This window comes from Felis catus, chromosome B4, assembly GCF_018350175.1.
Source record: "Felis catus isolate Fca126 chromosome B4, F.catus_Fca126_mat1.0, whole genome shotgun sequence".
Lineage (NCBI taxonomy): Eukaryota > Metazoa > Chordata > Mammalia > Carnivora > Felidae > Felis > Felis catus.
Window position 1 is genome coordinate 55,655,191 of NC_058374.1, and position 12,078 is coordinate 55,667,268.

Below are 12,078 nucleotides of genomic sequence, written 5' to 3' on the forward strand. Positions count from 1 at the left end.
TACAGCTTTGTAGTAGAGGCTAAAGTCTGGGATTGTAATGCTTCCCACTTTGGTCTTCTTCTTCAATATTACTTTGGCTATTCGGGGTATTTTGTGGTTCCATACACATTTTAGGATTGCTTGTTCTAGCTTCAAGAAGAATGATGGTGCAATTTTGATTGGGATTGCATTGAATGTGTAGATAGCTTTGGGTAGTATTGACATTTTAACAATATTTATTCTTCCAATCAGAAGAATGGAATGTTTTTCCATTTCTTTGTATCTTCTTCAATTTCCTTCATAAGCTTTCTATAGTTTTCAGCATACAGATCTTTTACATCTTTGGTTAGGTTTATTCCTAGGTATTTTATGATTCTTGGTGCAATTGTGAATGGGATCAGTTTCTTTATTTGTCTTTCTGTTGCTGCATTATTAGTGTATAAGAATGCAACTGATTTCTGTACATTAATTTTGTAGCCTGCGACTTTGCTGAATTCATGTATCAGTTCTAGCAGACTTCTGGTGGAGTCTATCAGGTTTTCCATGTACAGTATCATGTCATCTGCAAAAAGTGAAAGCTTGACTTCATCTTTGCCAATTTTGATGCCTTTGATTTCCTTTTGTTGTCTGATTGCTGATGCTAGCTCTTCCAACACTATGTTAAACAACAGCGGTGAGGGTGGACATCCCTGTCATGTTCCTGACCTCAGGGGGAAAGCTCTCACTTTTTCTCCATTGAGGATGATATTAGCTGTGGGCTTTTCATAAGTGGCTTTTATGATGTTTAAGTACGTTCTTTATATCCCGACTTTCTCAAGGGTTCTTATTAAGAAAGAATGCTGAATTTTGCCAAGTGCTTTTTCTGCATCAATTGACAGGATCACATGGTTCTTATCTTTTCTTTCATTAATGTGATGTATCACGTTGATTGATTTGCGAATGTTGAACCAGCCCTGCAGCCCAGGAATGAATCCCACTTGATCATGGTGAATAATTCTTTTTATATGCTGTTGAATTTGATTTGCTAGTATCTGGTTGAGAATTTTTGCATCCATATTCATCAGGGATATTGGCCTGTAGTTCTCTTTTTTTGCTGGGTATCTGCCTGGTTTGGGAATCAAAGTAATGCTGGCTTCATACAATGAGTCTGGAAGTTTTCCTTACCTTTCTATTTTTTGGAACAGCTTGAGAAGGATAGGTATTATCTCTGCTTTAAATGTTTGGTAGAATTCCCCAGGGAAGCCATCTGGTCCTGGACTCTTATTTGTTGGGAGATTTTTGATAACTGATTCCATTTCTTCACTGTTTATGGGTCTGTTCAAATTTTCTATTTCTATCTGTTTGAGTTTTGGAAGTGTGTGGTTGCTTAGGAATTTGTCCATTTCTTCCAGGTTGTCCAGTTTGTTGGCATATAATTTTTCATAGTATTCCCTTATAATTGCTTGTATTTCTGAGGGATTTGGTTGTAATAATTCCATTTTCATTCATGATTTTATCTATTTGGGTCCTCTCCCTTTTCTTTTTGAGAGGCCTGGCTAGAGGTTTATCAATTTTGTTTATTTTTTCAAAAAACCAACTCTTGGTTTCATTGATCTGTTCTACTGTTGTTTTAGATTCTATATTGTTTATTTCTGCTCTGCTCTTTATTATTTCTCTTCTTCTGCTGGGTTTGGGGTGTCTTTGCTGTTCTTCTTCTAGTTCCTTTAGGTGTGCTGTTAGATTTTGTATTTGGGATTTTTCTTGTTTCTTGAGATAGGCCGGGATTGCAATGTATTTTTCTCTCAGGACTGCCTTCACTGTATTCTAAAGTGTTTGGATTGTTGTATTTTCATCTTCATTTGTTTCCATATATTTTTTAATTTCTTCCCTAATTGCCTGGTTGACGCATTCATTCTTTAGTAGGATGTTCTTTAACCTCCATGCTTTTGGAGGGAGGTTTTCCAGACTTTTTCCTGTGGTTGATTTCAAGTTTCATAACATTGTGGTCTGAAAGTGTGCATGGTATGATCTCAATTCTTGTATACTTATGAAGGGCTGTTTTGTGACCCAGTATGTGATCTATCTTGGAGAATGTTCCATGTGCACTCGAGAAGAAAGTCTATTCTGTTGCTTTGGGATACAGAGTTCTAAATATATGTGTTATGTCCATCTGATTCAATGTATCACTCAGGGCCCTTGTTTCTTTATTGATCCTGTGTCTAGATGATCTATCCATTGTTGTAAGTGGAGTATTAAAGTCTCCTGCAGTTAGCAGATTCTTATCAATAAGGTTGCTTATGTTTATGATTGTTTTATATATTTGGGGGCTCTCGAATTTGGTGCATAGACATTTATAATTGTTAGCTCTTCCTGATGGATAGACCCTGTAATTATTATATAATGCCCTTCTTCATCTCTTGTTACAGCCTTTAATTTAAAGCCTAGTTTGTCTGATATAAGTATGGCTACTCCAGCTTTCTTTTGACTTCCATAGCATGATAGATAGTTCTCCATCCCCTCACTTTCAATCTGAAGGTGTCCTCAGGTCTAAAATGAGTCTCTTGTAGACAGCAAACAGACAGGTCTTGTTTTTTCATCCATTCTGATACCCTATGTCTTTTGGTTGGAGCATTTAGTCCATTTACATTCAGTGTTATTATTGAAAGATATGGGTTTAGAGTCATTGTGATATCTGTAGGTTTCATGCTTGTAGTGGTGTCTCTGGTACTTTGTGGTCCTTACAACATTTCACTCATAGAGTCCCCTTAGGATCTCTTGTAAGGCTGGTTTAGTGGTGATGAATTCCTTCAGTTTTTGTTTGGGAAAACCTTTATATGTCCTATTCTGGATGACAAACTTTCTGGGTAAAGGATTCTCAGCTGCATATTTTTTCTGTTCATCACATTGAAGATTTCCTGCCATTCCTTTCTGGCCTGCCAAGTTTCAGTAGTTAGGTCTGCTGCTACCCTTATGTGTCTACCTTTGTATGTTAAGGCCAGTTTATCCCCAGCTGCTTTCAGAATTCTCTCTTTATCCTTGTATTTTGCCAGTTTCACTATGATATGTCATGCAGAAGATTGATTCAAGTTACATCTGAAGGGAGATCTCTGTGCCTCTTGGATTTCAATGCCTGTTTTCTTCCCCAGATCAGGGAAGTTCTCAGCTATGATTTGTTCAAGTACACCTTCAGCCCCTTTCTCTCTCTTCTTCTTCTTCTTCTGGAATTCCTATGATACGGATATTATTCTGTTTGATTGCATCACTTAGTTCTCTAATTCTCCCCTTGTACTCCTGGATTTTTTTTATCTCTTTTTTTCTCAGACTCCTCTTTTTGTGTAATTTTATCTTCTAATTCACCTATTCTCTCCTCTGCCTCTTCAATCTGCACTGTGGCTGCCTCCATTTTATTTTGTACCTCGTTTATAGCATGTTTTAATTCATCATGACTATTTTTTAGTCCCTTGATCTCTGTAGCAATAGATTTTCTGCTGTCCTCTATGCTTTTTTCAAGCCTAGTAATTAATTTTATGACTATTATTCTAAATTCTTTTTCTGTTATATTGCTTAAATCAGTTTTGATCAATTCGTTAGCTGTCACTACTTCCCGGAATTTCTTTTGAGGAGAATTATTTTGTTTCATCATTTTGGCTAGTTTTCTGTCCCTTATGCATTTTAAAAGCTTGTTGTGTGCTCTGCACCTGTGAGCCCTGCTATATTAAAGGAGGGTCATACACTGTCCAGGGCCTGGCTCTTTAGGAGGTGTTTTTCAGGGATTGTTACTTGATCTCTGTTGTTGTGACTTTGGTTATATTGTTACCCTACTCTTAGTAATAGTTTGGACCCTCCACCAGGTGTGCTTTGATTTGTTCCTTGGAGTAGCCCCTTCACACCTGCATGCCTCTGTCTTCTTCAGTTCAGCCCCAGCCTCCCTAGCATCCCGAATGGCTTGCACATTTTAACTCTCCAGTACAAGTTCAGAAGTCCGGGTCTCTTGTCTCCATCTTGCACAGGCCCTCCCCGCAGGTCTCAGAGGCTGACATTAATTTATTTTAGAACTCTTAAGTTGAGGGGTCAGAAAGTGCAAAAGGATCTCCAGCTAAAATGAAACTGGAAGCTGTGAACTGGTAAACCTCACACATGCGTGCTAGTCCAGACTATTAGAACAACCGTAAGGTGGTTAGTGCTAGAACCCAAAGGGCTTAATGTGAATTTAGAACTGTAATCACAGGGACTACGATATTGGCTATGTAAAAATCTGACCCAAAATAAGTGCTTTCTAAAAGCTGAAGAAAGTAACGTCTAGTGAGGCAGCAATTCTGGTTAGGATTTTTCATTTTCATTAAAAGATTGCCACAAATAGCTTATGGTAGTAGTTTAGGATTTAGTTAATAAATTAAGACAGAGTAGGAATTTATTACATTCAGGGAGAAGGATGGATGAAGATGTCTAAGAGTGTTTGAGATGACATTTGTAATATTTTCTGAACACTGGGTTCAGGTTTGCAGGACATTGTTCTTAGTTAAACTAATAGACTTTTCTTTCTCATTTCACTCAATTCTGATTTTTTAATTCAAAAGTGTAGGTTATTGTTGCCTTTTAGGAATTCAAAGCACTATATTGAAGAGTTTTTAAATGTAGGATCCTTAGTTATGTTTGTATCATTGGAGTTTCTTCTGTTGTGATCAGGGCTTCCAACAGCAAATCAAAATTAGTTGATAGCAGATCATGTTGGTGATAGGATCTGACATAATGAAATAAAAGTCTCTATATAAAAAGATCTATATATAATTTATAAATATAAGTAATACTAATAAGTTTATAATTTGATTTAGGTAACATAAATTAAAATGATTTTTTGTATCAGCTTGTTAATTAAACTCTAAGTACTTTATCATCTTTATATTGCTTACATATCTTGTATACATTCTCAGTAAGTGCACATTGAATTGAATTGGTTTCTACTTAAACCTTAAGCAAACAAGACTCCTAATTTGGTTGTCTTTTCTTACATATGATAATCAAATAATTCACACATATTTTTGGCAGGATTTGTGAGAAAAGTATAATCTGGCTATGGGATTACATTTTACATTCCTCCAGATTTGTATTATCTCATGAATACTAATTTTGTTCAGTTTACTTTTTATTTTGTATCCCTTAAAATTGAAATAGCCAATGACACTTATGATAGTCAAGGTCTTGAGATTATGTTTTATAAAAGAAAAAATATATACAGACATGGTCATTAAACTCCAGTCTTTGGAGTTTTGACCTTTATGCCACCTGGTATATTATCAAGACAACATAAAATATCTTTTGAAAATACTAATGTGATACTAAAATATATTGACGTTGAAAAATAGACATTTGATGCATCTTTTTGATATAGTGATAAGCAAATGTTAAAGTTATTAGCTGTATTCATTACTTGTACATTCAAAGAGGATATTTATCATGGATTTAAATAGTCAAGATTATATAAACCAGGCAGAATAAATTTCTTGAAGTAATCCAGTGGTTTTCTGTGCCTCATCACTACTAGGTTAAGAGCCAAGGCAAAGTGTTAATTGATGTTAAGGCAATGCAGCCAAAAACCCAATAATCCGTTGACACTAGTTCGCTTTCTGATTCTTACAACAAGAATGAGGAAATTTGCCTGATGAAAAGGAGACAATTTTAGGGGCTTCTGGGCAGCTCAGTCAGTTGGGAGTCTAACTCTTGACTTTGGCTTAGGTGCTGATCTCAGGGTAGGGAGATTGACCCCTTTGTCAAACTCTGTGCTGACAGCATGGAGCCTGCTTGGGATTCTCTCTCACCCTCTCTCTCTGCCCCTCCCTTACTCAGTGTCTCTCTCACTCTCTCAAAATAAATAAATAAACTTTTAAAAAGGGGGGCACATGGGTCGCTCAGCCAGTTAAGTGCCCAACTTGGGCTCAGGTCATGATCTCACAGTTCATGAGTTCAAGCTCCGCATCGGGCTCCCTGCTGTCAGCAAACAGCCCACTTTGGATTCTGTCTCCCTCTCTCTTTGCCCCTCCCCAGCTCATGTGCCCATACATGCATGCACTCTCTCTCTCTCTCTCTCTCTCTCTCAAAAATAAATAAACACTTATAAGTAAATAAATAAATAAATAAATTGAGTAATTTTAAAGACCTAGATATGCTCTCACTAAGAACTTGCAAAATTGAAGACAAATTAAAAATTAAAAAATCATAAGATGGAAAAAACATATGTAATAGCTAATTGCTGCAGGTTGAGCTGATGAGCCCAAGAAAGCAGAATTCCTCACAAAACAAAATAAGCAAACAAAAAAACTGCACTTCTCTTTAGAGAAGATACCTCACTATATTGGTATGATTATAAAGATGAGTTTCCCCCATCGATCTTTTTAGGCAGAAAAAATTTAAAGAAGAACTGAAAGTATTAAATTGTGATGCATAATGAAGTATGCAAGCACTATTGGTTGCCTATACAAAATTAATTCCCTACTTCTTCCATGCTTACAATATTTTGAGAATTTGAATTCCTATGCAAAAGTGGGCATATCCCTAACTCAGAAGTAAATCTTGCCTATCTAAGTCAGTGATGCATGAGGGCTGGGGCTTCCTATAGGTATGTGAGGGAGTTCTGAGTGGAGGCTTCTGGGAAAGACTTCTCTTCCCTTAAGAATAAGAAACTGGAAGAGACAATCTCTCTGTACTTCTCAATGTTGTGTTTAATTATGATGCTGAGAACTGCTGCAGATATTTTGTGAAGAGAGGTAGCCTGGGAAAGAAAGCAATACACTAAGGATTGTAGATAAGAAAGACAAACTCTAAAGAACCAGGGTACTTTATAGTGTCATTGAACCTTTAACTCCAGTTAGAACCTCCCTACCTCTGGACTTCATGTATGAGGTAATAAACATTTTAGTGACTTAAGCCATTTTGCATAGGGTTTTCTGTACCTACTAAAAGCATCTTGATATATAAAGCAACAAGAATTTTGAATCTTTTCCTGGAAGGTAAAGTAGATAACTACTTTGGGAGTTACGGAATTATGGAGAAGTGTCTTGCAAAATAGATGAGGATTGGGAGGAATAGATGAGCAAGAAATCAGCAAGGAGAATCCTAAGAAGGTTGTGCAGTGATAACTTCCATATGGCAGAGGTGGCTGGGAAATTTTTGTGCTGAGCACTCGAACAATGTTCTATAACCCCAAATTGTCAGTAAAACTCAGGAAATCTACAACAACCTTGTGCTATTGGTGCTTTGAGAAATAAATGGAAAGAATACCTAACAAGTAGTAATATGTTGCAGAGGAAGGACAGTAAACTCCATAACAAGTTAAAAAGCGTTAAATCTCCTGATAACCAGGATACATACACCTCACCATGCAAATTTTTCAAACCATTGGAAAGGTAGATGCAGGGGCTTTTAAAAAATATATACTGGAAAATAAAAATTAAAGGAATACTAAAAGATATTGTATTAGTACATAAAAATTCAAACAAATTTTAAGTGTATGTTACATAACACAATAAATAATATTGATAATTTTATTATATATCATAATGTATTATTTATTTATAAATATCCAAGGGCAAGGATCTCCTTTCCTACACTCTCCTCAAAGGCTTTGCCCTCCTACCCTGATTCTCCATTTCCCACCATTGACTTCCTTATCATGGGAAACCTTTCCCTAAACCAGCTGCCCCAGAGGCCACAGTCCACTTCTTTTGGAAATGAGGATTTCCTAAAACTGAAACCAGTTCACTGGAGACCTGGAAGTGAACTGACAGTGAAATGTTTTTTCCCCTTAATTTTTACCAGTTCCACATGATTCCAACCATCACCTTGGACCACCAAGCCTTGAGTGGTGTTGCCAATTGTCTTCCTTCCAGGCAGGGATTTTGTAGCCCTTTGAAAGAAAGAAAATTGTGTGTGTGTGTGTGTGTGTGTGTGTGTGTGTGTGTGTGTGTCTGTATGCCTGTCTATCTCTCACATTCATGCTTTGTCTTCTATTATCTTTGTTGAAGCTAGAGGATGGGCAGGTTGTGGGTAGGGGAAAAGAGGAGCAAGAAGATTTTGTTGTCTCAAAATGAGAGCTCCCTTTTACTCTCTTTTATTTCTTCTGAGAGCTTTGGATTTGGAGGCCTGACCACTAGGCCACGGATTGCCTGAGTATAAAACCTGGAGATAGTTTTATATTGCTTGGGTGATGCCCAATCAACAGCTTTTTGTCTCTAGTCAACTGCCTTCCTCAGAGAGAAGTGAATTGGTTGTTAGCTTCTGAGTTTTACCAAATAAAGTAGAATCCAAGAAGAAAGAAAGAAAAAAAATACATATATATAATACATATTATTATATATAATATACTATATTAGCAATATATATAATTATATATAAGATATGTATATAATTATTGTATATAAAAATAAGTTTATGTATGTTTATTCACTAGGATATACTACAAATATCTGTTAGCATAACTTATTTAAATTCAAATCAAGAAATGACATTCATTATGCAAGTACTATATATTATGTGATATGGATAATATAAGTTGAAAAAGGCACTGTTCTTGTGTTTCAGGAATTGATAGGAATGGGGAAGGCAAACAAATGCACAACATGCAACAATGTGTGCAAAAAATAAGTATAAAAAAAAGAATTTTAAGAGTGTACAGAAAGGAGCAAATAACTACAAATGGATATTTTGAAAGGGCCTCATTAAGCAGAACCTTGAATATCAGCAAATGAGGATAAAGAAATAGACCTACCAGGTAAAGAACAAAAGATAAAGTTACGTAATAAAGGAATGAAGAGTATTCTTAGGAAACAATTTTATGTTGGTAGACAGTCCAGATGTCAATTTAAGGAAGGTCAAAGAGATTTTTATGTGTATGTTGGTAAGCCATGGAGGTTTTTGAGGAAAAGAATAACACAATGAGATGTATTTAAGGAAGTTAACTTTGACACAGTGAATGGTTGAATTGGCATTGGATAAGGCATACAAGAATAATAGTTTGCAGTATCTACGTGTGGGGTCCAGTTTAGAATGATAACAGTGGAAATAAAAAGAAAAAGATGATGTAGGAAAAATTTTGAATATAGAATGGACAAAAAGAGGCACACAAATTTAATTCTAGGATTTTCAGCTAGATGACCTGAGAGAACTGTGATGCCATTGACTAAGATCAGGAACATAAAAGTATAGAGAAGGACAATAATATAAGGGATTTCTTACAAATATCCATGTGAAGATGACAATAGACAAAGGAGAGAATAATCAAAAGAAGAGAAGCCAGGGATAAAGATGACAATTTGATAGTAATTCATTCAGATGAAACTATGAACTCAGATAAATTACAAAGAGGAAGAATGTAAGTGGGGGGAGGAGAGCAAGGATGAGGAATGTCTAAATTTAAGATAGAAATATCCTGTTTGAAAATAGTGGCATAAAATTGGCATTTCTGCCTTCCTTTCCTGGAAATCATCCAAAACCAATGAAGAAAAAGAGAAACAAAACACTAAAGTTGTTTTTGGCAAAACTAGAAGACAGTAAAAACTCCAAACCATAAAATAGGTTAAAGAGCTTTCAAAATCAATGAGGATCAAGCAGGCAAATGCTCACAAAGAAACAGAGGGGGTTGGGGCAAATGCTGCAACTGTATAGCTCAAAAGATCCAAAATAAAAGTACATTTCCTGGAACAGAGGCACACACACAAAGGTACAAAAACTTATATCCCAGGTCTACAATAATAGTTAGAAGGAACATGCATTAACTGCAGGAATTCAGTTTGGTTCCAAATATTGGTGAAGGCAAAGCCAAATGAGAAGTCATGCAAAGGGGCCATTTTTAATGAAGCAATCTGTCTCTATAGCAGTGGAAGAGAGATTTTATATTGTTAAACAAATAAACAAACAAAACTTATGGTTACCTATCCAGCTATTCTGCCACAAAGTGTTGGTCCTCTCTCACTCCCTAAAACTCCTGCAAATAACTGGGGAAATGATCTGTTTCACTGATAAATTCTAAAAAATAAATTTGTTCAGGAGTCACATAAAGTACTAGATGGAGAAGGAGAAGAAGCAGAAGAAGAAAGAAAAAGGAAAATCAACTAACAAGTTAAGAACACTCACTAGAATAATGTTACCAAGGAGCAAACAAAAATTACCACCAGATATTTAACATACATGAGCAAATCTTAACTAAGCAATTACCTCTATAATACAAGAACATGGAGCAGAGATAGGAATAGTCTGAGCAATAATATCTATTGGCTTTCTAGGTTTCACTGTATGAGCTCACCACATGTTCACCTTGGGAATAGACATTGATACATGAGCATACTTCACATCAGCTACCATAATCATTGCTATTTCCATAGGAATAAAAGTATTTAGCTGACTCACCACGCTTCATGGAGTCAACATTGAATGATCCCCCGCTATACTATGAGCCTTAGGCTTTATTTTCCTATTTACCATAGGAGGCTTACCAGGCACTGTATTAGCAAACTCTTCACTAGACATTGCTCTTCATGACACATACTAGTAACTCACTTCTACTACATACTATCAATAAGAGCAGAATTAGCTATTATAAGAAGGTTCATCCACTGATTGCCCCTATTTTCAGGATACACTCTTTATTAACACCTGAGCAAAAATCCACTATACAATTATATTTGTAGGTGGTAACACAACCTTCTTTCCTCAACATTTCCTCATATTATCTGGAATACTTTGATGTTACTCTGACTACCCAGACACATATGCAACTTGAAACACAATTTCTTTTATAGGCTCATTTATTTAACTAACAGCAGTAATATTAATAATTCTTTGAGTTTGAGAAGTTTGGTGAAGAAATAGAAAGTGATAGAATATAAGCTGGGAGAAATCAGAAAAGAGAAAATATAAAATCATTCACAGAACAAAATGAGTTGAAAGGAGCACAAGGGAAAATAGGTACTGCTAAAAATACAGTTGAAGACATAGAAGATAAAAATAAAGTGTGTCAGGGCACCAGGATAGCTCAGTTAGTTGAACTTCCAACTTCAGCTCAGGTCATGATCTTGCAGTTTGTGAGTTGGGGCTCCACATTAGGCTTGCCTCTCTCAGACAGTCAGCGCAAAGCCTGCTTCAGATCCTATGTCTCCCACTCTCCACCCTTACCCCACTTGTGTTCTCTCAAAGATAAATAAACAAAAATAATTTTTAATTCTTTTTACTATGTTTATTTTTTGTAATTTTTAAAATTCTATTTCATTTTATTCTATTTTATCATATACATTTTTTTTAATTTTTAAACTTTTTCTTACATTTTTTCTTTTCTTTCCTTTTTTTCTCTATTATATCAAGCTTTTCTCAACAACCAGACCAAAACACCTAGGATCTTGTTTCCTTTATTTGATTTTTGTGTATTTGATTTTTTTTTCCTTTATTTGATTTTGTGTATTTGATTTTTGTGATTTTTTTTTAATTTTAGTTTTGTATTTTATTAATTCTTTTTCTTCCTTCAAAATGACAAAAAGAAGAATTCACCCAAAAAGAAAGAACAGGAAAAAATGATACCCAGGGGCTTAATCAACACAGATATAAGTAGGATGTCTGAACTATACTTTAGAACTACAATAATAAGAATACTAGCTGGGGTTAAAAAAAAGCGTAAAATACCTTTGTATGGAGATAAAAGAAGTAAAATGTAGTCAGGACAAAACTAAAAATGCTATAACTGAGATGAAATCTCAAATGCATGCCACGGCAGCAAGGATGGATGAAACAGAGCAGAGAATCAGTGATATAGAAGACAAAATTATGGAGAATAATGAAGCAAAACAAAAAGAGGAAAATTAAGGCAAAAGAGCATGATACAAGAATTAGAGAACTCAGTGACTTATTAAAAAGGAATAACATCTGAATTAGAGGATTCCCAGAAAATGAAGAGATAGAAAAAGGGTTAGAAGGTTTATGTGAGCAAATTATAGTGGAAAACTTTCCTAATCTGCAGAAAGACAGAGGTATCAAAATCCAAGAAGTACAGAGAACTCCCATTAGATTCAACAAAAATCAATCATCACCAAGGCATAGCATAGTCAAATTCACAAAATACACAGACAGGGAAAGAATTAT

At 35.4% G+C, this 12,078-nt stretch overlaps 1 pseudogene; it reads left to right on the forward strand.

Moving 5' to 3' along the window:
• The window catches only part of LOC111561450, a 45,089-nt pseudogene extending 34,297 nt beyond the window's left edge, over nt 1–10,792 (forward strand).
• The last annotated feature ends 1,286 nt before the right edge of the window (nt 10,793–12,078 follow it).